This window comes from Spermophilus citellus (genome assembly GCF_964194105.1).
Source record: "Spermophilus citellus genome assembly, chromosome: 11".
NCBI classification, from domain to species: Eukaryota; Metazoa; Chordata; class Mammalia; order Rodentia; family Sciuridae; genus Spermophilus; species Spermophilus citellus.
The window spans coordinates 78,491,605-78,513,636 of record NC_138192.1 but is presented as its reverse complement, the minus strand read 5'-3'; the positions used below and the strand labels follow the sequence as shown (position 1 = coordinate 78,513,636).

At 37.6% G+C, this 22,032-nt stretch overlaps 1 long non-coding RNA gene across 1 annotated transcript in view; it reads right to left on the bottom strand.

The window, feature by feature from the left end:
- The window catches only part of LOC308631251, a 930,091-nt gene that overhangs the window by 177,313 nt on the left and 730,746 nt on the right, over positions 1-22,032 (bottom strand). The window lies entirely within an intron of this gene.

Sequence of the window (22,032 nt, the reverse complement as noted above, 5' to 3'; positions counted from 1 at the left end):
TAGACAACTCTTTTTTTTAAATGACTCCTCTTTAAGAACATTTCCAGTTATTCAAAAAGAAGCGTTTATTTTGGTTCTTTTTTATTTCAGGCTTTTTTTCTCCTGCATGTTTACAGATTGCTTAATTACTTCATTGGGCTTTGGAACTCATACATTACAGATACATGATCATCCAAGTCATTACCTGCATATTTTCCCATTAAGAATAATTATAGTTCTTACCACCACTGCCCACATACTTATGTCCTGCAGGCCTGGGCACACTGAAGTAATCATCTTTTGAAAATGATCTTGATGGGCAAGTGTTGTGTGCACAATCAGCAAAAGGCAACATGAGGTGGGAAGATTTCCATCTCTTCCATTATTGAGTGACTCAGACAGCACATTCCCATTATTTCATCATAGGGCCATGCAGGACACTGAGGTCGTTTATGTTCTCCTGAAAAGCGAGTTAGCACTAAGTGCAGAGACAAGACCCATGGGATGCTGGATTTTATCTGTCTTTCCGTGAATCACCTTTCCAAGCACATTCACATCACCCGTTTCCTGGCTAAATTTCATTGTCTACAAAATGGGATTTATAAGATGTTTTAAAAACCTCTCCTCATCAAACCAGTGATGAGACACTCTTATCGATGGTCACATAGCCTTCTATACTGATTAATTGCCCAGGTTCTGGAATCCTGGCTCCTCTACTTTTTGAACTCCATAATCTTGGGCATGGTACTTAACCTCTTGGATCCTCAGTCTCCACATTGATAAAGAGGCAAATTGAAATAGTTCACACTCCTTAGGGATTCAGTGAGATCCTACTCCTAAAGCATTTGGCCCAGTGTCTGGTACAGGTAAACATCCAACCAACATTAGCTATTATTATTATTATCATTGATGCTAAACTGAAAGAGTCTGGGGAACGTTCAGCAGGGCTTAGGCAACACATCTAAATTAAAAACATTAATTGTCTGCCAGATAATATTCTAAAGACGTTGTGAAAGGGTCACATGTTATTTTAATCAGTGGATCATGAATGGCTCAATTTCAAAGGTAGAAAGGAGACCAGCAAGCAGATGTTTAAAAAAAAATATTAGACTGTACCCAAGAAAAAAAGCTATTAAATGATGGGTTAGTGAATGATCTGCAACTGGTTTTTCAAGAATTAACCAACTATTCTGAAGTTTTAAAAGAAATCTTTTGTTTTATGTTCAACATTGATTAAAGGCATTCATTATTGATTTTTTTAGATTTTAGGTAAGCAATAAAATGCCTCCAAAGGTCACTGAAGTTGCCTATTTCTACCTAGAAACAAGGATTAATATTTGTTGCAAATCATTCTGCTAGCTCTCACCCAGGGTCTCTGTTATTATACTTCTCATATAAGACAAATAATATTTTTTACGCAACCTTCTCTACATACTGCTGTTTTCACTTCGCCACATATAATAAACACCTTTCTGTATCATTTATTATTCTTTGTCATCTTCTAAATGGCTGCACAGTATACTCCTGAATTAATGTAATTTACTTAACCAAACCTCTATTGCTGTTTCTTTAGATATGCTACAAAATGGTTGTCCTGAATATCCATGTAGCTAGCTAAGTCTTTTGATTAATTTCTAGAAGCAGATTTGCTATATCAATGAGAATGTACTTTTTCCCCCATACAGTTGATTTTTACACTAGTTTGTACATGTGGACATGTCCTCATCTTAACTGGGAATTGGAATCCCCCTGGACTCATGTGTCTCTTTCTTTTGGAATAGTCTGTCTTTGAAGCTGGTTCTGCTGGCACTACTCGGTGATGCTGCAAGCAGCAAATGACCAAGGGCTTCGAGCCGCATCTACCTGGGCCCCAGTAGATTAAACATGTCACATTTATAACCTTCTTGGCTGTGCTTCCCATAGCTGGGGACAGCACAAGCTCAAGGTGTCCTAACCAACCTATGCCCCACTGAATATGATTATCTAAGTGTATGGGCTTCTTGGTGTTCCAGGAAACATTTGGTGTCACTGGTTTGAGTAGACTAGTGTTTAAAACTGTCTGTTTAGAAAATTCAGTCACATTTTTTAAAGGTTTTTTTTTTAAGATGGATGCAATATCTTTATTTATTTTATTTATTTTTATATGATGATGAGGATCAAACCCAGTGCCTCACTTGTGTGAGGCAAGCACTCTACCACTGAGCTATAACCCCAGCCCCTAAACCACTTTTTTAAAAAGTAATTTGAAATACAAGCTTGTATTTGCTCTATAACATATCTCTAGGAGGATATGCAAACAATTGGAACAAGGGTATAGCTGTCTAGTGAGGTAAAAATAACAGAAGTGGGTGAGAGACTTACTTTTAGTTGTATCTTTAGTTGTATAAGTTTTAGCTTATTACATGTACAGTTTTAATTTCTTACCTTATTCAAAATAAAATTTTTTAAACAAAATAGATTAAATCTAAAAGGATCAATGCATGCATGTAGATGCTTTCTCATGGCCAACTACTGGATTAGTAAAACAAGCAATAGCAAAGCAGTTGAATGATTTTATCAGTTTCCTTATCTATACAATGGGGTTAATAATAGTTCCTACTTCACAGTTAATTGTAGTAAATGAGTAAATACTTAAAAGCCCTTAGAACAGTAATTAGCCTGCAGCACATATGAAGAGTTGTTATTACTCTTCATTCAATTTGTATAATGTTATCATTATAATAGCAAAGATGTATAGACTTTGAAGATTAAAAGAACATATTTACTGTGAGTGTCTAACTGATTCTATGGTGTTATTTACAAATATGCCAATTGTCAGTGGGAAGGAGGAGAAACTGGGAAATTGGGAAATTTCCCAATCTCCCTTCAGTGGCAATCCCAAATTTGAGAATGGCCATGAGTCTTTGCAAGAGTAGGTCCCTCAATTTCACATCAATGTGGTCTGTGGTCTATTAATAGATTTTTTTAAAAGCATCTTATTCAGGGAGATTATTTTTATATTTTTGTGTGTATTTGATGTAAATTTTTTTGGTTTTTTGTGTTTTTTTGAGCATGAAGGGAGGTGGTTAAACAAATAGCAAAATGAAAGTTCCAGAACCTATTTCATTAGATTTCCTCTTAAACAACCATAACTTTAAGAAGCATGCATTTTTAAATCAGTATTTGTGAAGGAAACCATTCATAAGATAGAAGGGCATTAAAGATTCCTGAAAACATTCTAATCCTATCTACTGTGAATAATGTGCTCAGTCATTGGAAATGTATTGCCGGCAAAGCAGATGATATGGTGACAGGGACAAGTAGACTCTGCTGTCACACAAGCCTAGATACATTCTTTTGCCCAACACCTTCCTGAACAAGATAAACATAGAGCTGTTATGCCTGTTTTATGGGTGACCCCTGCTTCCCTATTTCAATGTGACTCTTCCCAAGCTGCCAGCATCATCTCAATAGGATCTTCCCTACAGGACTTTAGGTGTAAGCCATTCCAAACTCAGATCAACATATTTAATTAGGTAATTAAATTATATTACATTATGTTAATATAATATTACATTAATATTAAATTACATTGATATTAGTTAATATTAACATTCATGAGGACTCTTATCAGGAAGTCTGCAGATTTAACACCATGTCTTTCATAACAATAAATGTTCAACAAGCATTTGTTGAATGAGGCCCCAAATTCATCACTGAATATCACACAGTATTTCCCCCATAAACACAGGGCAGTCCCAAATTCTCTGAGTATGCAATACCTTCCAGCATAAGAAGCCTGTGCTGTTTGGTCCAGAGGTCTCCTGCACCTCCCACCACCACCACCACTGCTTCTTTGACTACTATAGGTGATCCAAACAGAGCAGAGCGTAAGACTTGTGTTTAAATGATGAAGTCTAGTTAGAAAACATTTTCATTGTGTAAATGTAGTTTATATTAAGCTTAGAATTCGAATTCCCAGTACTGCCTCAGAGAGCAAATTAAAAATGTTATTAAATTATTCAAAATCCAAGAAGTTTGAAAAAGTGGATTACAGGATGAATGATCTAATGCAAAGTCTAAAACTAAAGTTATCAGACATGTATACTGCCCTCTTTCAATGACATAGGCAGCTTCTGGTTTGCCTGGACATTATATAAGGAAGAATAATCAACAGTGTTCAGTGTTTCTCCTGAGAATTGTATATTTTCTTTGAATTGTGATATGAGTGCACAACATAATTTGTGGGGGGGGGGACACTTAGAATTTTTTATACTTTCAAGTAAAATTTGATTAAACTGTATTTAAGCCACCAAAATTACAATTTATCAAGATAGCCAATCCAGGCATTTCAAGAGAACTGCGGTAGTAAAACATTAAGACAGCAGCAGATGCAGATTAACTGGTAGAATAATGTGGTTTTTTGCCATTGGTCACAAGCTCTAAGGTTATTATCATTGTTAAATCTCCGATACACAGGGTACAGGATGTATTCCTAGGATGTGATCTATCTTGATAAAATTCAAGTTGATGGTCCTGACCCTTTGGGATTTGTGGACATTTTAATGCTTTATAATTTTAATCAAGGTTCTTTTATAAATATTTTAACATATCATCATTATAGACTAAGAAAAGAAATCTATTTATGCCAACAGATAGGAGATAAATCTTCACTATCTTCTTGGTCCACTAGTTTATGTGTGGAACATCCACTTTTCTGAAAAGCTGTTGGAGACATATGCTCTTGTTATTGTCCTACAATGATTTATAACTTAACTCTGAAACACATAATATATCCAACTTACCCACTAACTGGGATCCTATTCCAATTATCATTAATTAACTCAAAATATGTTACTTTTACACAAAGTATTATTCTGAAACCTCATGAGTTAAATCTCCAACTAATATTTATGTTTCTTTAGCCAACATTTATTGAAAATCTATTATGCGTCCAACACTTTGTTCCTAAGTGATATTTTTTTGTTTCCCAAATACATCTGAACTTTCTAATATGAAAATTTATTCTCATAAAACTTTGGCAAGAATTTGTGAGAAGAACCTCAGTATCAGAGTATAAAAATATAACACTAGGGATTTTCATGCTGGCTATGCCAACAATGCATAGTGGGGTACAGAAGTCATCATCTCTCTCGGTGTCTCTGTTTCTTCACCTGAAACAGAGTACAAAGTCATTTTCTTTGACCTGATTCCACTGCTAGGAGAAACATCTAATAAAAATTATCATGAAGTACCATGAATATTGAAAAGTACATGATCACCATGATTAATAATAATGTATAAAGCTCAAATATTGAAATGACTCTCTGGCATCATTCCAAATCAAGAAATATAAGCTCTGGTCTTGCATAGTAATGAGGAGAAACAGTGTGAGCTACTCTTTTTGTGCCAGTTTAAATGAACATAGTGATGAATATCTTTAATTATGGACTGTATTCAGTGTGTGTGTGTGTGTGTGTGTGTGTGTGTGTGTGTGTGTGTTAAACTAAATGCATTGCAATCTTCTCAACAATACAACTAGGGTTCAAAAAGAACCATTCCCAAACCAGGTAGACATTTATGTCTGCTTCTAACCTTGGAATGCATTTTGATAGAGAATGTAAGCAACGAGCAGCCCTCAGTTAAAGAAAGCTGCCTCTGATTTCATAGATCTCAAAATCTGTCATCTTCATGTTAGCCGACTGTCTGGCACCTAATGAGAAAAACAAATTGCTTTTACTTTCTACATAAGACATTTGCATTTAGAATTTTTTTTTTGCTCGTAAAAGGTTTATAAAGCATCCACTCAAACCATTCTACCTGCATTTTTCACCTAAAAGGGTCTTTATGAAATCTTACAGTAAATTTAATAACCCTCTTCAATAAACATGAGCTTTGATGAGTGTGACATATCTAAATAGACTCAATGGTCTGGGAATAAAATCTGCATCAGTAATATTTTCAGTGCTGTAATATCCCACATTTAAAAAAAAGGCCAAGTACAGAGCAGAAACTGCATAAGGGGAAAAAAAAATCCATCTCCAAGTTTAAGAAGGCAACTGGTCAATGAACACCTAGGTGACTCATTAACTTAAATGTGAAAGGTCCTGATGTATACAACATTGAGCTTCATAGTATTCAAACATTAGCATCTGTCATTTTCTTCCACTTTCAGCAATTGTGCATTATAGAAATAACTTTAGAAACAGCCTTCAGTAATCATTCACACTGGAGTTTTCAGGAAAGGGACCTTCACAGGAAATATTCCCCCGTTTCAATCACCTCACAGGGGACTTCTGCTTGGGTGAACCTGCTGACACGAGCCCTATTGCTCCGGGTATCTCACAGCTTCTTTAACCAGTTAAGCTACCAAATTAGGCATGAGACTGGGACTCTTATTTCTCCTATTGCCGGTATGTATCCATAAGGAAGACAGGAAAATACTAGTGACTTTTTTTTATAGCTGCTATATAACAAGAAAATGAAATGTCAAAGCCCTAGAAACTCCATCTTTCTCAGTCCCATCAAAGCTCATCTAGCCACTGAGACGTGCCACTCGCCTTCAACTTTGCCTTGCTAGCGACAGCAATTGAAAATTCAGCAATGCAGAGTAATCCCATGAGTCAAAACATCCTCACTATGGACTCAGAAGTTCAAGCACATGTACATGTGCATAGGGCTTGGGAAAGCATTCCAAGTAGCCAACTTTTACTATCATGAGGTAGCTCACTAGCTACAATTAGAAATACTCCTGAGAAGTTCTGTGTAAGCTGTTTCCTTAATTAATTCATATTTATAATGTACCAAGAAAGTATGTTTTATAGTGTGATGAACTGTTTTACATAAATTTTTAAAATTCTTTAAATTTTACCTTTTTGATCAAGATTTACAGATCTAAGACTTGCTTGAAATAGAATAGATATGGGTACAGAGATAAATTATACTCAAATAAAACCACATATTGCTGGGCACACATTACTTTTTCCATGGACAATCTCCTGCAAGAACCAGCAGAATTGCCTGGTCAATAAGCCCCTCCTGCTTAGTCTCCTCACCCTCATCCCAAGGTCTTCCTCTGTCATCCCAGTGGCTCATGAGACGGAGGCAGGAGGATTGCAAGTTCAAAGACAATCTCAGCAACAGTGAGGGCTAAGCAACTCAATGAGATGCTGTCTCTAAATAAAATATAAAACAGAGCTGAGGAAGTGACTCAGTGGTCAAGTGCCCCAGAGTTCAATCATCCCCAGTAGGGAAAAAAAAAAAAAAACACAAGTTCTCATTTAAGTCTTTATTTCTACCTTCCTCACCCCTTCATGTTTTTTTTACCAGAATTTCTGGCAAAACCTAATGAAAGAAATATGTCCAGTGATCAAAAGAGCTCTGTTTCCTCTGTCTTTGACTTCAAACTCTTCAAATCCTTAGATGATAGAGAATCAGAAAGATTGTAAGAGCTACAGAAACCTAAGGCCTCAGGATGAAATGGTTCACCTGCATTTTGGCCTTCTACAACCCATGTCCATGGGTTGTTTTCAGCCCCACACAACTTGGTACAGTGAAGCACATGGAAACTGCACATAGACTTCTTCCATTCTAGTTTTTTTCCATCCACAATCTCATAAAAGAACCAGCAGAATTGCCTGGTCAATAATCCCCTCCTGTTTAGCCTCCCATCCTCATCCTCTGTCATCTTGGTGACCTGAGAAAGTCCAAGGTAGGAGAGTCTTCCATACTTTATAGAATCTTCCATATATTGTAGAACCCTTAGGAAATGGATGGGGTTAGGCACCCCCAGAATGTGCAGGCCTTGCCCTGCAATCTGTCTGGCCTGCCCTTGAACAGCATTGCCGTACACCAGCATTGGTCCAAAGTCTGACAAAGAAAACAGAAGAGATAGGAAAGGACACGCATTAATCAGCAAAAATAGATCATTGTCCCTAAATAACCAAAATTGGCAAGTCAGTACTTAAGCCTGGTTTTAAAACTTGTTTGCAGGGCCTTTAGACATGCTTGCTGCCCACAGAAAAGTGGGAGAGTATCTGTTGGGATCCTTGCCAACCTGACCAGAAGCCTCACCTTAGTGCCAAAGAGCCCCTGATGATCATAAAGAGTTTTCCTAAGGCCTACATAGCTGTGCCCACTGAAATGTTCTATTCTCAGGAATCAATGAGGCCTGCTGCTCCAAATTAGTGCATTTTAAAATGACCAAATAAAATGAATGGGGTGATGATACAGAGAAAAGAAAACATTTAAGGATAATGAGCACAGAGCACAGAGCTTCATTCTATACAGGGAGGAAAAAAGGTCAGTAAATTTAGCACACACATAATAGTCCTCGCAAATCATCTCCTAATTAATCCTCATCCAGCCAAAATGTACTGGTTTAACCTTTTCATTCTGTGCTTCTCACAATATTTACGAACTACAGCCTCTCAACAGGAGTGGGAAGTATACCCATTCCAGAAGCTTCAGGACTACATGTACCCCTAGCTAGATGTGTGCCTGAGACAGAGTGAGAGAGCCCTTTCTTATGCTGGGAACAATTCAAAGCCTGACTGTACAATCAGAACCACAATCCAATCATTTCAGGATGTTATCTATATTTTCAGTGCCAGCATTACCTGTACTTGGAGGCCATGGGGTTTTGGGTTTGGTTTGGTTTTAAAATAACAGTAATTGATTTCTTCTAAAACAATAGAGCTGACCTCAATAAAAAACAGGTCTCACTTGGATCCTCCCCAGGAGAGTGTAATTGGTGATTTACTAGAAAACCTTGTCCAAAGGCAATTTAATCTATAAGGAGAGCCCACAGCATGGAGGTGCGGAGAATAAAGAACATTCAAGAAGGCATTAGAGCAGAAACCCCAAAGGAATATTTCCAAATTCATAGTATCTCAAGATAAATATATTGACAACCAATTTAGAGCTTTGAAACTTTGTTTTGGGAACACCACAGGAAAGTGAAACACATCACCTACTGAATATGACTTTTTTTAAAAAATTAGATTAATTTATTTAAAAATATTTTTAGTTGTAGATGGATACAATACCTTTAGTTAATTTATTTTTATGTGGTACTAAGGCTCGAACCCAGTGCCTCACACAAGGTAGGCAAGCACTCTACCACTGAACTATAACCCTGGCAAATTTATTTTTTACTATTATATAAGCATATAAAATTATACATATTACTGGGGTATCTTGTGATGTTTTTATTTATATATGTACTTATTATAATGAACAATTTAAAATCCTTTTTTTCTAGTTTTTTAAAGAGTATGGTACATGACTGTAAAGTCACACTACCATGCAATAGCATACCAAATTCTAATTGCAATTTAGTTTCCTTGCTCAACCTTGACAATATTCATATTATTGAATACCTGTGATGCAGAAATAGCTCCACTGTGAACAAAAAGTATAGAAAATGACACAGTAGGCTGAGCTTTTGCATTACTGCCTTTGTAATTCCAAGTCCATTCCAGACAGCATACAGCTGTCTACCCACAAGGGTCATTTTGATCACTGTTACATGAAGAGTTAAGAGTTGGGGAAAACCAGAGCTGGGCTGAGAGTGAGAACAGGGTTTAGATAGTAGTCTGATTATAACTGCTCTGGTATCTGCCCAAGTAAATATCATATATAATACTTATTAAGTACTTTACTTTATATTTATTAATCATTTGGCCTCCATGACAACCCCTCAGGGAGGTATTATTCCCATACCAGTATTATAGATGAGGAAACTGAGGCACAGAGAGATTACATAAGTTTCCCTAAAGTTGTGGTTAAGAATAGGAGGAGTCTGTAGATTATAAACTTTTCAAAGGCAAAGCTGATATTTTATTCCACTCTGTATTCCAATAACACCAAATCCTGTGGTTCTTGCCTGCATAGCTTGTTAGAAGGGGTGTTTGTTGAAAAAAGTTAGGCTGAATTGAATAGTTGAGGAGACTATCTTAAGCTGAAGAGAGAAAAGGGGACTTGCATAGGGCTCCATGGGCAAGAAGCATGGTTTACTAATCCTGGTCAATAGGTAGGGTTTCTGCCTTCATTCAGCAACATCTTTTCCAGAAGTACAACCCATTGTGGGTGAACACAAGCCTCTACCACCCCCTTGATACTACCCTTTCTAATATGGTGGGTTGCTGATTACAAAGGTTAGGCAGTATGTCTTACTGCTGTGTATTGATATTTAATTCAACAAATATTTATTAAGCATTTGGACAAGGTGCTATTGTTGATGCCCAATAAGTGTTTAAAATATACAGAAGGAATAATGGACATCTATCCATCTCAGACACTGGTACTTGTCCCAGTGAACCCCTGCACTTGTTCTAACTATTTTTCCACACCCATTTCCCTTAAGAGAAAGCAAAGATTACATGTGGCAAATCTTGGCAGTGGAGAAGGTATGTAGTTTAATATAAAGATAGCAAAAACTCTGGGTTAGAAACTTAAAAATGGTCACAATTACCAAAGTATTTATTCCAGGGCCAAAGACTCACCTGTGTAGAATCATCTTTCCAGAAGTACTACAACTTGGATGCAAATTTCTGATCACAACAAGGGAAATGGAGAGGGAGGACCTCTTTACTGAAAGTTTTTTACAACAGCATGAGGCTGTAGTCTGCCACGGGAATGATAGATACCATGGACCATTACTGGAAAAGCTCAGACTGTTGGAGCAACCTGACAGGCCACTGAATTCTCCCTTTTAGGAAAGCTAATTGCAGAAAAGAAAAAAAAAAGAAGTAGAAGAAAAAGAAGGGAAGCAAGGTTACTGGCTGTCCTTGGAAAACAAATCACAAATCAAAACTGGAATTGGAGAACTAGATTCTGGTTCACAGAGGCTTCAACCTCCTGTGGTCAGATTCTCAAAAAGTAGAGTCCTGGGGAAAATAAATAAGTAGGTTGTGCATCTCAGGTTAAAATGACACCCTAGAGGAAACCAGGGGATACTACTGCTCAGACAAAAAGAGGAAAACCCACTAATTTGCCTTCAGTATAGGGTCAGGTTGCTGTGGAACACATGAGATTCTGTAAGAACAGGGTCCAGGTGTTCTATGCAGAACCAGAAACATGGTAATTCCCAGGACTGAGTAATGTGAAAACTTTAATTTGTGCTGAGGGCAAAAGGCATAGGCCCTAGTATTACTGTACAGAGACTAATGATGCTGCCCAACCCTCTGTGAACACCACGGACTTCTGCCAATGAAGAAAACTCAATGCTTGCATGTAATGAGGGAGGAAGCCCCTTATGTAGCACTCTCTCCAAATATATAAGGTGACAAAGCAAAACCAGGAAGGGACACCTCTAAAAGGGCTTCGGATTTTAAAAAGTCCTACGCAGTCCCTAGAATAATGAAGTATGAATGAGACTTGGATGCCACAAATAAATACAGGATATGATATTCGTTTTTTGTCTCCAATTTCTGGGACTCAGCTTCGAAAAACCTCCAAAATGATAAGTTTCTGTATGCTAATGAGATGACTAGAGACTAGGATCCCTGGACAGCTCGAGGCAGGTCACAAGAAAGACCAAGACATGAGCCAGGTATGGTGGTGCACGCCTGTAATCCCAGCAGTTTGGGAGGTGGAGACAGGAGGACCACAAGTTCAAAGCCAGCTTCAGCCATGGTGAGGCACTAAGCAACTCAGTGAGACCTTGTCTCTAAATAAATACAAAAAAATAGGGCTGGGGGTATGGCTCAGTGGTCAAGTACCCCTGAGTTTAACCCCCCACCTCCCTAAAAAAAGAATAGAAAGAAAGACCAAGACATGAGAAGAGAGTTCAAACTGTCAGCCTACCACCTGACTGACCTCCAGAGAAGGGAGAGAAGCTGAAGATAGATTTCATCACCAATGGCCAGTGAATTAATCAATCATGGCAATGTAATGAAACCTTCATAAAACCCCCCAAAACTATAGGATTCAGAGAGCTTCCAGGTTGATGAATATGTGCTAGGAGAATAACTCACCTGGAGAAGGTATGGAAGCTCTGTGTACTCCATTCCCCATACCTTATTCTATTGGTCTGTTCCTGAGTAATAGCCTTTATAATAAACCACTAACAGTAAATAAAGTGCTTTCCTTAGTTCTGTGAATCATTTCAGCAAATTAGCAAGCTTGAAAGGGAAGTCTTGGCATATTATTCAGCTTTTCATTACTGTGACCAAAATATCTGACATAAACAATTTAAAAGAAGAAAGATTTAGTTTGACTAATGATTTCAGATGTTTCTGTCTATGGTCAGCCAGCTCCATTGCTGTAGGACCTGAGGTGAAGCATTGCATTATAGCAGAAGGGTATGGAGGAGAAAAGGTTCTTAGCATATGATAGCCAGGAAGCAGAGAGAAGAAGAGAAGAGCCAGGGACATGATATAGTTCCCAACAGCATACCAGAGACCTACTTCCTCCAGCCATGTCCCACTTGCCTGCAGTTTCCACCACCTCCCAGTAGTCCATTCAAATTATTAATCCATTAAATGGATTAATCCACTAATGAGATCCAGGTCCTCATGATGCAGTCATTTCCTAAACGCTCCCACTTCTTAACATTGCTGCACCAGGACCAAGCCTTCAGCAATGAGTTTTTAAGGAGACATTCCAGATCCAAACTAAATCACAGGGGAACCTCTGATTTATAATCAGTTGGTGAGAAATATAGGAAGCCCTGGACTTGTAAGTGGAGTGAGGAACAGTCTTAAGGGTTTGAGTCCTCAAACTTGTGGGGTCTGTGTTAATTCCAGGTAGTTAATGTCAAAAGTATAAGTTTAAGACATCTAATTGGTGTCCACAGAGAATGGGAGAATTGTTTTGTGTTGAAAACCCCCTCATATTTGGTTTCAGAGTGTTCTGAGTAAAAACAGCTCAGGTTCTGTCTTCTTACATATGTCTTAGAAATTTGGCATATTTTTGCATATTAGTAAAATAGCAAGAATGGAAATACTTTTTTCATGAGAGAATGCAAAAGATGTGAAAATTTTAGAGTTCAAAACACAATTTGAGTCAAATGTATGAAAGATGATATATCATGAGCTATGTAATGCTTTAAATAATCAATTTTTTAAAAGTCACTTTTGGAAAAAAAAAAAAAAAAGAATTCCCTTCTGGGAGAGAAGTACCTCTGCTATAAATTCCTTGAGATAAAGTTGCTTGGGGCAGAAGTTGCTGAATTCCCATGCTCCTGTCCCCTCCCTCCACCAACTGTTCTAAGATAGAGGAAGTGAATGTTGTGCAAGAAATGAAGAAGAAAAATAAAAGAGAATAAACAATCCGGGCAGTAGCACAGTGGCAAGTGGAAGGTAAATATACTGAAGTCACAAAAAAGCATTGGGTATAGGAATTAAATGTCAACAAATTGGGCTTCAAGTCCAGATTGTCATGACTGTGGAAATGCAGCAGCAGATACAATCATTTGGCAAAAGCCAGAGATAGAAAGAGCTAGAAAGGGACACAAGAAAAGCATTTTCTGAAACTCACAGAAATCTAAGGAGTGGGAAAGGGTAGGTGACCAAGATAAGGACACCTGATGCTCCCACAACCAGGGGGCCTCAGGTATTGGGGGTAACCCAGGCCTTTGTGGATCTTCTTTCTCCCAGGAATGTTGCATGTGTCTCACGGTCCACCATGCCCTAACCTTGGTACTTCCTGTCTTCACACTGTATCTTCTCATTATCCATCTCTTTTTCCCCTGCCCAGTATTTGCTAGCTCACAGACCTCTCTTTCCCCAAACATTCTCCCTTTTTACATGAAGTCATTCAGAGAGTCATCCTGATTGCCACCTCTTGTTAGAGAATTTCTTCATAGGTACATGAACAAAGTCACTTTTTTTCTATTTTTGCCAACTGACAATATCACACACCACACAAATAACCTGATCTGCAATTCAACAAGCCCACGCACATGGGGATGTCTCAGTTTTACAGTTAGCATACATACTGAGCAGAGTAATTTAAAATAAAGAATTGGATGACTACGTATTATAATTTGTCATTGTTAAAGAATGAAGGTGATTGGATAAGTAGACAGGACAAATGCATGCAAGGTAATATCGACAGCATGTTGACTAATCAAACACCCAATCATCTTACCTGCCACAACTGAGAATTTGGTTAAACATTTTGATGATGTACAGAATAGCTTGCGGAGGGATTTGTTCCCAGGTAATTGGCAGAAACCGCAGCTCATTAAATTAGCTCTCATCTGACATGCCAAATGATACTCAGAGTTGATCCGTTAGATCATCAGCAAGCAATTGTTTATCTCTTCCATGAGCCAGGATGACAAATAAGCAATTTTAGCCAAAAGGGTTAAGGCCAGTGCCAATCATTATTCACACTGCTATTTAACTGATTCTCTGGCAATCAATACCATGCGTTCAAAATGCAATACAGCAGTTTCTTCCACATTGTGGGACCCGTTATGTGAATATGCTGCCAGGATATAACAAACAAAATACTAAGTAAAGACAGGTCTCAAATGCAGTATTTATCATCTGATTTTAAGTGAGTGAGGAAATCTGTAGACCTGGAGGCATTTACATTGGGCAGTTGCAAAACAGAGCAGGTACACGAGAGATCTCCTACCCAGATTATCCGGCTAAACCAGTACAAAATCATGAAAGATGGCAGAAGAGAAATGGTGGAGACTGGTTTAATGCCTACCCCAAGCCTATCAATCTCATCAGGAAATCTGAGATAATGATGGATACAAGAGCCCAAATGCCTGCATTTTGCATTTCGTACCCATACACTGGAAATCAAGGCACGAGGTTATCCAAAAAAAAAAAAGGGGGGGGGGGGTTTGGCACTGCAATGTCTTATTAAATTTGCCCATTGACACGTTTTGCCTTTGTACAATAAGAGATGCTATTTGCTATTTCCTTTCCTGACTGACCTTTTCCCATCTTGCCCAAGACTCCTGACATATGGAAAGATTCTAAGCTGTTGAAACAGCATTTCCCTTCATTGTACAAATGACCAAAATATGAATTGTAAGAGGGAAAACTGCTACAGATGAGCAGCTTAAATCTTAGAATCATGGCCCTGAAACTCAGTCATCGCTATGCCACTTAGTGAGATAAGTACAAAGTAAGATAAAAGCAGCAAGATGGCTCTGGCTCGGGCCTTGGTTTTTCTTTACCGGAATGTGCAGATTCTCATCTACTTTGTGATTGAGTTGGGTGTTTTGCTTCCTCCTCCTTCCTTAACTGTGGGAATTGTGGTCTCTTGGCTACTTCAGTGCTCATTTGGTATGGAGAATTCAGGAGGCAGAAATTCAAATCAGAAATTTGTAAAATCTTGTCTATGATGATAAAATATTCAGAGGAAAAAAGGATCAAAGTTATTGCTGAACACATGACTTAGGGATCATTTCATTATTCCCATTCCTTGTGTTTTCGTTGGCCTTCTAACCAAGATAATCAAAATTTGGCCATAAATCTCCTTGGTAAAGGACCTTTATTGTGATATGTCCCAGTAATCGTTGTGCTAATCCAAAGCCTTGTGGAAAAATAGGTACTTTAGGTCTTTAAAGCAATATATGTAATTAATATAATTATAATATTTATAATCCCTATTCACAATTAAAATAATATTATGCACAAAGCTTTCTCTGTGGAATCAAATCAGATCCTAAAAAGTGAAGGCTTAAACTAAGTTAGCAGTAACAGGATTACATAAAATTTAAAAAAATGGTTACTGTTCATATTTTGATTGGGGGAGGGGTTAAAAGGGAGAGTCATGAAAAAAACAAGAATCATTCCCAAGTTGTTGACCTAAATAACTGAGTAAATGCAGCATTGAGGTGGTTTGAAAGGCACTAGGAAGTAAGTTTAGAACATACCAAGGTCAAGATGATGGTGGGATTTTTAAGTGGAAAATCTACTAAACAATTAAATCTTTAGGCCAATAGTTCAGGAGAGAGATGGAAGCTCAAGACACAGACTTGGAAGCTGAGAACACATAGTTAATGCTGGGGCCATTAGGACTGAAAAAGATCTTTCCAGAGTGCACACAAAGAACAGGACAAGCAGCAGAACCTTAGCAGCATCATATTTTAAAAGCCAGCCAAGCAAAAGCAGTCATCCAAGAGGCTGAAAGAGGAAAATAGAGTAGTGTTGGGAAAACCACCAGGTTCATAACCTTTGGAAAAGAAATTTCCAGGCACTTCATCTTCATAAATATGTATTGATATGAAATACAATCTGGCCCCACCTGTCTCATCCCATAAGCAGCTTCCCTCCCTACTCTTCCATCTATAAAAGCCAAAGTGTTTCAAAAAATGGATCATCATAGTTTCATGCTTTCATAAGTCAAATAAGAAAAATAAAATAAAATAAATCCACTGACTTTAGCAAAAAGGATGTTATTGGAAACTTCAAAGAATTAATTTCCAAGGAATAATGAAAGCAGATGTCAACTGCTGTGGGCTGGGAAGTAATGAAGAAGGTTATGGAATCTGCCCTTTCTAGAAGTTGACTGAGATAGAACTTGGAAGAAAGCTGGAAGAAATAAGTTGGGGAAAGGAAAGTATGTTTTATTGCTGTTTGTTTTTGTTTTTCAGATCAAAGATTTGAGCATGTTTGTGGTTTGTGGGAAAGAAGCCAGGAAATTTTCTTTAAAAAATAAATGATGAATAGATAAATGGATTAATGGATGGATCTATGGTTGGATGGGTGAATGGATGGGTGGGTGGGTGGGTGGATGGATGACAAATTGAAAAGGAAACAGTAGAAGGGGAACAAAAGCAAGGGGTTTTAAAGGCAAAGGGCTCCCCTCTTCATTAAAGTCTCCAGTTGTACTCACAACTGACAGAACCATAGACCTGTAGGAGAGGGGTTCTCTGTGTTGTGCACATTGAAAGAATGGATATGGGGACATAAAAAATTACCTATTTTCAGAGGTGCCTATTCAAATGGGAAATCATATACTCATAGTGACATCAATTCAAACAGCTATGCAAATCCCCCAGCAGTGTGGGATGTAGGAGCAGAGATGATGGACGTTGGAAGGTTCACAAAGTATATTTTGTAAAAACACATGGGAAACACAAACATTGAAAATACTAGCAAGAAAGCAGAAGTGAGCTATCAATATGTAACACTGCTATCATTCTTGCACCTGCTGTTTCTATTTTGACCCTGGCAGATCCATGAAATCTAGAAGTTAAGGAAGTTCCCTTCAGTATGCCGAGGCCAAAGATGCTTGCTGCCCCTTATCCAAAGGTGTAGCCCTTCTCTCTGCAGTTCCTTTCTGCATGCCATTAACTATCCTCTGTGTTCCAGTGGTGAGAGAGATCATATGGACCACCCTGGCTTTTTTGACAAGCTAGCAGGCTATGTACTACTGGAAAAAGTCTCCCCCACTGTGCAGAAATCATTGACTAGAACACTTCCTGTGTCACACCATTAAGCATCCCCTTTGGCTGCAGCCACCTGGGTTTTACTGTTGAACCGTTTCATGCCCACTCTGTGTGGGCTAGTCCTTCAAACAGAAGCAGGCTATCTATGAAGCCCTTAACAAATGTCTAGTGGGTTCTCAGCTTTATACTAAAGGTGGGATTAGTGAGGGAACCTACAGAGGTTTATTATTTCCTCCTAGGCATTGCTATAACACAGACTTTACCTAATTCTCTACTCACTCAGAAACCCTTTGAATACAAATCCAGTTTCACAAGTATCTTAATAAGAAAAAGAGAGTACGCTAGATAATGCACACAAAAATTAGCCACTCCAAGCACAGTCCCTATTGTAAGTTGTTAACTGTCATTCTAATTTATACATAGTTTTTTTTTTAAGAGTAGCAATCAGTCATTTACTAAAGCTATAACATGGCATTGGATATTGTGTTTCTCCCTTTTTTTCTTCCACAGTTAGACAATTGGTGGTCCAGCATCCTGGGCATAGTCTAGAAATGTATGTTCTAGAGCTCAAAGATCCTTTGTCCAAGGACTGAGTGCATGAAAATCGTTCGGGGACATCATAGAAATGTTGTAAATGAAAACTTCAGGGAGAATATCCATTGAAGAGTCAGTCTACAGGTGCTAGGCAAGAAGGAGGATTGGGTACGAAGTAAAAAAAAAGCATAATACAAGGGGTCTAAGCAGGAAAGAGGACAAGAGACAGAACTTAGAACATAGATCTGAGAAATTGATGCGGGACCTTTCCTTCCAGTATGTTTCCTGGAGTTTGGGTCATGGGAGGAAGAGTCATAGAAAAGAAATAAGCATCCAAGATACCAAATGTTTTAATTAGGTAGATTATCTTTAATCTTTACAACAACTTTGAAAGGTAAGACTTCTTGATCATTACCATCAAGGATATGATAAGAGTTGGGCTCAGAGAAGCTACCTCTTTGTACAGGAAGTATCACAGGCAAGATTCATACTCACACCTGCCCAGCTTTAATATCTATGCTATTGTCAAGATACCTGTGGTTTCCTTAGAGTTCATCACTCCCCTGTCAAAAGCAAGTTAACAAACCTAAAATCTGAAGACCACACCCTGGATTGTGGTGACTGAGACTCTCTCTCCCTGTGGGGCACAGGCAAGTGGCTACTCAGGACACTATTTGCCATCAAGCAAACCCCTTCAGTGAATCATCATGTTTCCACCAGTTACCACAAAGTATGGAAATTCTGGGCTAGAACAACATACGAATGATGTCAAAGCAAGGAATTTAGTCTATTTAAATCATGAACTTTAACCAAAAAAAGTATTAATTGGTCAGTATTGATCCATACCAAATACTAGAAAATGAGTAAAAAGAAATGTCAAATGAACAGTGGGTAGATATAATCATTTTTCTATATAATTCTAATACATTCGAGTCAAAAAAAAAAAAAAAAGAATCAGAGCTCACTGAAAAGTATACCAAAAAATACTTTCCTTGGTATTAACTAATAATTATTTTTATAAAGATTTTGGCTCTGCCTACAATTTGGGAACAATATTTTACCACATGCACATCAGATAGAGTACTAATCTCTAGGATATATAAAGATTCAAAAATCTCAATACCAAAAAAACAAATAAACCCAATCAATAAATGGACCAAGGAACTGAACAGACACTTCTCAAAAGATGATATACAATCAATCAATAAATATATGAAATAATGTTCAACATCTCTAGCAATTAGAGAATTGCAAATCAAACTACTCTAAGATTTCATCTTGCTCTAGTCACAATAGCTGATATTAAGAATACAAACAACAATAAGTGTTGGTGAGGATATGGGGGAAAGACACACTCATACATTGCTGGTGGGACTGCAAATTGGTGCTTCCAATATGGAAAGCAGTATGGAGAATCTTTGGAAAACAGGGAATGGAACCACCATTTGACCCAGCTATCCCACTCTCGGTCTATACCCAAAGGACTTAAAAACAGCATACTACAGGGACACAGCCACATCAGTGTTTATAGCAGAACAATTCACAATAGCTAAACTGTGGAAGCAAGCTAGATGCCCTTCAGTAGATGAATGGATAAGGAAAATGTGGTATATATACACAATGGAATATTATTCCACATTAAAAGAGAATGAAATTGTGGCATTTGCAGGTAAATGGATGGAGTTGGAGAATATAATGCTAAGTGAAGTTAGCCAATCCCAAAAAAACAAATGCCAAATGTTTTCTCTGATTTAAGGATGCTGATTCATAATGGGGTTGGGTGGGGCATGGAAGGATCAGATGAACTCTAGATAGAGCAAAGTAGAGGAAGGGAAGGGGAGAGGAGTATGGCTGTAGGAAAGATAGTGGAATAAGATGGACATCATTACCCTGAGTACATGTATGAAGACACAAATGGTGTGACTCTACTTTGTGTACAACCAGAGATGTGAAAAATTGTGCTCTATGTATGTAATATGAATTGCAATGCATTCTGCTGTCATATACAACAAATTTTAAAAAAAGATTCTGGCTCTGGGAAGAAATTGGTCTTTATAATTCTAATAAACATTATGAAGTTTAGAAATCTTAAATCTTAAACCAACAGTCAATGTTATATGTTGTTGTGACATAGTAGCACATTTTTATTGAAAGCCAAAGGGGAGCCATTTAAGTCTTTTAAGGAATATAATATAGAGATCAAAATTGATGCCTTAAGGACTGGAATTTTGCAATAGCATAAAGTATGAATGTAAATGGAGAAGAAAGGAAAACATAAGTACCAATTATAAATTTACTTCTAATTTTTGTTAACATGCATTAATTGTACGTATTAGTGGGACTCAGTAGAGTATTTCCATACACACATATAGCATGTACTGACTGCAAAAATTTCTGATCAAAGGGATAGAGATCACACAATTCAGCCCTACCTCACAACCACTAACTTCCACCATAACTTGAAATATAACAACAAGAGGTAAAAGAAGAGAAACTATCACTACACTCAAAAATCAAGATAGATATCTCAGCAAATGAAAAATGGGAAAGTAATTAAACTCCCAGAGAGTGATGACAACATGGAAGGAGACCAGAACTTGGATGGAGCTGCCTGACCCAGGAATGGAGGCTGAGGTCCTGGGACGAAATGTGCAACATCCCCTCAGAGCAAGAGCTCCAGGTTGTTCATGGAATGGAAGACCAAGTTCTGGACCCAGAGTCTCCAGGAGACAGCTACAAAATCATTATTCAAGAAAGGTCGAGCTCAGGAAGAGAACAAATGCAAACAGAAGAAACAATTTCCACTCAAAATGGATTTGCAAATGAAAATTTCAAAGCACATAAAAGAAATTCACCCCCTGAAAGGCAGTCAACCACAGACTCAAAGCACAAAGAAATTCACTTGTATTCTGGAAATGGAAACAATAACGTAATCTAAAAAGAACATTTGTGAGATCCTCAGATATGTTTTATTTTAAAACAGCAGGAGGTTACGAATCAAGTACAGGGATGTTTTTCAAAGAGAATTCTGGAAATGAACATAATTCCTGCAATTTTATAAAAACCCTCAGCAGATGGGTACATTTTTAACTCATCAGTCAAAAGGAAAATTGGTGCATTTAAAGATAAAACTATTACAATAATTAAGGCTAGAGACACAGGTGCCTGAAGAAAAGTAATAGCAGTAGAAATGTAAAAATAAAAACAAAAAAGTCAGAAACAGAAATGACTAGGCTATGTTGCTGTTTGGTGGTATTCATTAAAATGTAATTCTACCTAATGGAGCCAAAGGTCAACTGTGAAGATGACCATTTGAAATTCTTCTCTTCATGGAGCTCCATTCATACCATTGGAATGCAGGAGAGAAATGAAAAGATGAGAATTACACCTTCAGATCTGTCCATCACTGGCCAACAAAAATAAATGAACTTACAATGAAAATTCCTTATGGAAATCATTCATATCTGCAAAAGAAATCTTTATTTAAGATCGAACAAGTTAATCCAAACTCTCCTGATTGTCTGATTGTTTTGCTTAAGTCTGATTCAATAAATTACAAATAGTTTTATCATAAAATATTTATGATGCATTATATATTTAATAAAGTGATATATTATTCCCTCATAAAATGTTTTAAAGTATGTCAATAAAGTGAATATGAAATGATGAATAGAGATGGTAAGAACTTAAAAAAAAAAAGAGCAGCAGTTGAGTTGAAAGTTTAAAATTTTAAGTAAAGATGTAACAGAGAAATTTAAAGTCTATTAACCCAAACTTTTAAAATAATTTTGGGTGACTTTGGAAAGATAATATGACACATGACCTTGAAAAGAAACATTTTTCCAGTTGCATCATTAAAGATGTCCCAAGAGAAGTAGCAGCCCTTGTGCCTACTGCCAACTATCAAGTACATGCCCAGCCAAGGCACTGAGACTTTAGTCTCCCATATCATTCTTTACTACACACATCCAGAGCTTCTTGCAGCATAGATGATCTCATGTTTTAAATCAGGACATGTTGGCACATCCTGTCATGCTGGTCAATAGTTTGGGATGTTCTCTGGGACAGTAGATGTTCCTCATGCTGAAAGGATAAAGGAGACAACCGGAAAAGGCCCTTGGCGGGTCACCCCTTGCGACATCTACTGTGGTGCTGAGCAGTCTGAGAGAGGTGAG